The sequence below is a fragment of the Sapajus apella genome, unplaced genomic scaffold, assembly GCF_009761245.1.
Source record: "Sapajus apella isolate SASKATOON/1434 unplaced genomic scaffold, GSC_monkey_1.0 scaffold170, whole genome shotgun sequence".
Lineage (NCBI taxonomy): Eukaryota > Metazoa > Chordata > Mammalia > Primates > Cebidae > Sapajus > Sapajus apella.
Window position 1 is genome coordinate 626,950 of NW_022437110.1, and position 6,248 is coordinate 633,197.

Sequence of the window (6,248 nt, forward strand, 5' to 3'; positions counted from 1 at the left end):
CAGTCCAGCCTCCCTTGTTCTTTGGATGCTGTTCCTTTTGTATTCGGAGTCGGATTTGGGGAGAGCGACGCTGGCAGAGAGGCATGGGGCACTGGGGCCCATTCTGGGTGTTGGTCCACGTGGCTGTGGTGGCCATGGAGGGTGAGACGGTCCTGCTGAGTCAGGGCCTCAAACGTGTTGACATGCCAAGGTGGTGGACGCAGGCTTGGCCAAAACCTTCCTGGGAACGGGGGAGCTGGTGCTGAGACCCACACAAGGGCCTGGAGCTGTTGGGCCTGGTACACAGTCTCCGAGTACCAGGAGGGAGCTGCAGGTGCCTTGCACTGGACCCTGATGACAAACAGCTGGAAGTGGTTTTATAAAATAGCAGAAAATTAGTGGTTTTATAAAATACCCACGAAGAACTATCAAGGTCTTAAGGAATTACCAGGTCAAAATTGTTAGTCATTCATTTATTCATTCATTCATTTGTTATGCTTGTTCATTCAGAGGCAAGGTCAACATTGGAGAGACTGCGGGCAGGAGGGAAGCAGCCCTTCCACCTGGCCCTGCAGCTGGCTTTGCATCTCACTGATGAAGCCACCTGGTACATGGCATGGTGGCTGCAGGGCTGGGCATGGAAGGCTGAATCGAGCCGTCTGTCAGTGAGATGCAAATCTTTACCCTGCTGTGAGGGGCAGGAGGTCAACTGAGTCAAGGAGCAAAGCCAAGAACCAGATCTGTACAAAAGAGAAGGAAAAAGCCCTGCTGACAGCCGGGGAGGGAGGCTGCCTTGCACAGGTCAAGCAGATGAATAGATGAATGAATGAATGCAAATTCTGACCTGGTAATTCTTAAGACTTGCTGGTTGCTGCAGAAGTTACTGTGGATGTCTGCTGTGCATTGCTGCTGTGGACTCCGGAAGCCGTGCAGGTGAGCTGTGGTGTGTACTCCAGGGGCGGTCTCACTCCAGCTGGGGTCGTCCCCGCAGCTCCTCCACCGTGTTCAGCCAGGTATGCAGAGACACACGCTGGTAGGAGACCCTGCTCGCCACTGACTGCTCACAAGCCTGAGGCCTGTGTCCTCAGGGTGGGGACGGGTTAAACCTGCCTCCTGCCTTGGCCGTTAGGGGTTGCCCAGGCAGTTCAGGCAGAAGGGTGGCCCTGAGGAGTCATGTACACAATGACTCCTGAGGACATGAAGCCCATGTTTCCACCACCAGGTTGGCCAAAAAGACGGCAGGCTTTGGGTTTCTGTTTAAACAGTGTTTCCCTAACTTGCAGTTTCCCTGGCTCCTGGTAGGACCAAGTAGAAATCACCTTTGTCCTAGGCCTGTATGTCTCATGAATGGTTTTTCAGTGTCAGTAAGTAGACCACAATCAGACCAAGCACATGGGAACCTGGTGCCATGATTGAGAGCCATGAGAAACGTGTGCAGAGGCATCGAAGTGTACTGGAATTCTCTGACATGGATTGTAAAAAGCTTGCTGTGCTCCAAGACAGGCTTGGAAATGCTGATAAGCCAAACAAACTTCTACCTAGTACCAAGTAGAACTTCTGGAAATGAAAAAAATACAACCTTCAAACTAAACACTCTAGGAATAGTTTGGCAGCCACTCTTAGACACTGCTGAAGAGAAAATTTGTGAACTAGAAGATAAGTTAAAAGAAATGATCCAGGCTGCAACCCAGGACAACAGATAGAAAATAGCATCGGCAGCTGAGGGGGGGACCCGGGTAAGAGCCTGGCGGGGGCTGTACTGAGGCCCACGGGAGCCCATCAGGCGCGGGGTGAGCAGTGAGTAGGTGCAGCAGGTATAGCAGGTGTCATGGGTGGGGCTGGGTTGCCCAATCACTTCTGCAGGAAATGTCCCACAGGCCTGCCCCTTCCTGGTTGTGCTGGTGTGTTCCCCATACTCTGGGGAAGCCCCTGTAGCCTCGGGGAGATGCATCTGGCTTGGAGTCTCACAGGACATAGGCCTCTGTGCCTGTGTAAGGGTGTGCGGCTGTTGGAGGTGGAAGGGTGGCACTCACAGGGCATGTGTGTGCCACGTGTGCATAGGTTGAGTTGAGAGCCTCTGCAGCTGCCCGCATATGTCCGTCATGGGCAGGCCTGCTTCTCCCCACCCTGAGCTTGCTGTCCAGTGTCCTGAGCCCACTGGGAGTTCATGGCCTCCCTCCACCCCATACTCAGTCCTAATCCCCACTCAGGTGACCTTGTGCCTTTTCAGGCCTAGCTGGTGCCTGGCCATGGCCAGCCCGTGTGGATGGCAGTGCCAAGAGGTCCAGGCCCAGCTGGCAGGCTTCCTGCTCACCATCTCATGCCACGCCAGGGCGGAGGATGGGGCTTTTCTTCATCTCAGTGCGACCGCCCTGTGGCGTGATCATGAAGCCGGCTGGGTTCTGGCCCAGCCTCCTGGGGTGAGCCTGGCAGGGCCCACCCTTGGCCCCTAGACCACCTCCACGCCGCCAGAGTGCCACTCACCTGCCTCACACAGTTTGCTATGCTGAGGCCAGGGTCCACAAGTGAGGGTTAGGCCTGAGGGTTCATCCTGCTGCCACCAAAGCCTTGTTCCCTGCGGGAGGGTGGGTGGCTGCCCCTAGAGAGGGCGCTGTGTGGTCAGCAAGTCCAGCGAAGGCAGGCAGGCTCCCCGGCACCCCCAGGCTGGGGCCAGGCTCCTGGGGCCTCTCTGGCTGTGGCTGCAGGAACCGGTGGCCTCCCCGACTCTGGCCGCTGGGCCTGGGACCCCCTCTGCTCTTGTCTGTTCCTCAGGACTCGCAGGCGTGCCCTGCCACCTGTCCTGGCTGCCAAGTTCCTGGAGCCGCTGTGTCCTCCACTGCTGTGAAGTGGGGGGAACCCTGGCCTCAGTGGAGGTCCCCTGTTGACGGGTCAGTGCTCTGACCCACCGTGCAGGGGGAGATCTCCTCTGTCACTGGGGTGCATGTCACCAAAGTGGGCTCCTGGGCCGCCCCAGGCCTGGTGGGCAGTGAGCTTGGGGGATACCAGGCTCAGAGGCACATGAGGAGGGGGCAGGGCCTGTCGCCACACTTTGGAGCTGCTCCCAGCTGGGCCCATGGGCGACCTGGCTGTTGGTTGTGTGGCCTGAATGGGAAGGGTCTGGAGGCAGAGGGAATTTTGAGGTGGCCACTGTGGCTCCAGGGGGGTGCCTGGCTGAGGAGGCCCTGGGCAGCAGGTGCTCACTTAGGCAGAGGACACAGGGTGCCACCACTGTTGAGGCAGAGTGACCAGTGCACAGAGGCCAACCTGCAGGCTGGATGGTGTGGGCAGGCCTCGTACACGCATACCCTGGAGACGCCCACCTCCCTGGGCTGCCACACCATCACAGCAGGGAGCAGCACATCCCTGCCTGGCCTGGCCCAAGGGGTGCATCCTGACTGTGTCATCTGACTCAGTTTGGGGTCAAGTCACAGCAGGGGCCTGCTGTGGGTGCAGGGTCCCTCTCAGGCTGTGAAGCAGCGCCTCCCACACCCACTGCTGCCAGGGCCGCCCGCTGCATCCTTGGTGCTCGGCCCTTGGGACTGCGCCTGCTGGCTCTGCTTGGCGACAGCTCTGACTGCCACGTCTCCGAAGAAACCGGGCTGCCACGTCTCTGAAGAAACCGGGCCCCAGGGCACAGAGAGGAGATTCCACACAGAGCCTGGTCCCTGGGGCGGCCAGACCCATTAACCCCTGCAGGCCAGGCAGCACCACCGGTGGTGTGGGGCTCCTGATGGCCACAGGCCCAACTCCAGCTGCCCCAAGATCTGGCAGGTCTCGCCCCTTCTCCATCAGACCCCGAGACCCAGGTCTTCCAAGGGGACCCCGATGTCAGCAGGGACCTGTGAGGGTTTTGGATGGAGAGCATCTAGATGCCAGGGCTTGGAGTTCTTTATACAAAAGGGGAAACTGAGGCCTGGGAGGAAGGGACCTGCTCTGTGACATTCTTCATGGCTCCCCAGCCCTGGTTGATTCAGGGGCTAGAATTTGGGTCTTGGGGTGGCATTCTCAGAAAAGGGCAGCCTCCAGGAGGCATGGAGCCAGGGGAGGGCTCGCTGGGGACAGTAGAGTCACAGCGGCTCCAGGTCGGTGGCAGTGGAGTCAGTGCAGCTCTGGGCTAGGGGGCTGGGGTGGCAGCCGGGCAGCACGGGGGCCTTCTCCTCTGGTCAGAGAGGCCCTGTGGAGTGTCTGCAAAGGCAGAGGCAGGGGCCCCAGGAAGCTCACTCTAGGCTGGAAGGGGTGGCCTCTGCGAGCCACCTGCTCAGCTGCAAGGTTGTCATCCTGCTGTGGATCTGGGAACTGGGAAGTGCTTGCTTGAAATCCTTCCACGGAAGAAGGAAGCCCACATGGTGAGGAGGATTCTAGAATCACGGAGGAGGCTGCCAAGAGGCCCCTGGGGCTAGACAATCGACATCCTTGCTCTGACGGAATGACCAGCTCGTTTCCTTGTCCATCACAGGTTTTGGGGGGCCCCAGGGGGCCTGACCCCAAGGACTGGCAAGGACACATGTGTCAACCATGGACAAGGCAGAAATGAGTCCTGGGAGAGCTCCCAGGCCATGGGACACATCACTCAGGCGGGAGGCCTTGCATGGGCAGGGCTCCGCAGCCCAGGGTCCTGAAGACAGCCTCCCTGCACAGTGGCCAGGAGTACCCCTGGGCCCCGCAGCCCTCACTCCACACTTTCCCATTTCCACAGATGGATCCGGTCCCTGCACCTCCACACCTGTCCCACCCCACATCTGCAGCTGAGCTTCTCGCTGTGCAGAGAGAAGCTCACATCCTGGGCCACGAAGCCCCCAGGGCCCTTGCTGCCTCTGTGCAGGTCCCCGGGGGCTCGGCCTGTCTTCCCTCCCCACGTGCGGCGGAGGCTGCTACGCCCTCCACTCCTGCAGGCCTCTGGAGGCCAGGACCCTCCCAGCCACACAGACCATGACAGCCCTGCGGGGCTGGGAAGCCAGAGATAGGCCCCACCTGGGCCCACAGCGTGGCGCTGCAGAGGTGTGGCCACGTGCCTCATCATCAAAGATGTTCATGTGACGCGATCAAAGTGTGGCACAAAATGGCTTTCTGGAGCTGGAGCCCTGACGTCCCAACAAACTGGGCAGCAAAACAGAAGAACCGGGGGAGCTGGTACAAGGACCTGCTGGAGGGCCTGGAGCCACTGGGAGAGGAGACTGGAGACACAGCCTCTGGGTAGCAGGAGCTGCAGAGCGAGGGGAGAGCATTACACGAAAGAGCATTTCTCTGAGCTAAGTGGAGACCCGAGCCAGCTGACTGAGGCCCCGGCTTCAGGCTGTGCTGGTGGGAACCTGGCGCCGCGGCAAGGCCTGGGGAAAGGGAGAGCTTCCAAAGACACAGGCAGACCATCCGTTAAGAGAAAAGAAAATGGACGTGTGGTGAACCAGTGTGGCGGGTGCCACAGAAGGAACCCCCGCCCCACTGTGGGTCGCGGGCTGGGGCACATCAGATCCTGCGGAAGGAAGGCAAAGGCACCCGTCCCTTCGGCAGGCGCCTGGCAAAGCCACCAGTGTCAAGCACGGGTGCCCTTCAGTGCAGCAACCTGGAGCATCAGCCACGAGGGACCCAGGCCTCAGAGGGCTGCAGCTGCATAGCCAGGCTGGCAGGGACCAGGCGCCAGACAAAGTCTGCCACGGGAGAGGCCATGGGAGAGGCCACAGGGGAGGCCCCCGGGCTGTCGGGAGTGCACAGGCTCACAGAGCGAGCACACTGCTGCAGACTGCTGAGCTGTTGCACTGTCGGGAGGAACTGGACAGGAGGAATTCAGAACCAAGGCACCGTGTGATATGGTCTGTACTTGCTTTTTCTTTCTTTTTTTTTTTTTAAGATGGGGTCTCACTCTGTTTCCCAGGCTGGAGTGCAGTAGGGCGATCTTGGCTCACTGCAACCTCTGCCTCCAGGGTTCAAGCGGTGCTTCTGCTTCAGCCTCCCAAGTAGTTGGATTATAGGTGCCGAATTTTTTGTAATTTTCGTAGAGACAGGGTTTCACCATGTTGGGTCTGGTCTCGAACTCCTGGCCTCAAACGATCCACCCACCTTGGCTTCCCAAAGTGCTGGGATTAGAGGCGTGAGCCACTGTGCCTGGCCTCTGTGCTTGGTTTTTGTTGGGGTTTCTTTTGTTTTTACTTTCTTTGTGGAAAAATACACATAATGTTACCATTTTAATCACTTTTAAAAATTACTATTTTTAGCAATGGAGTCCCACTCTGTCGCCCAGGCTTGAGGGCCATGGTACGATCATGCCCACTTCA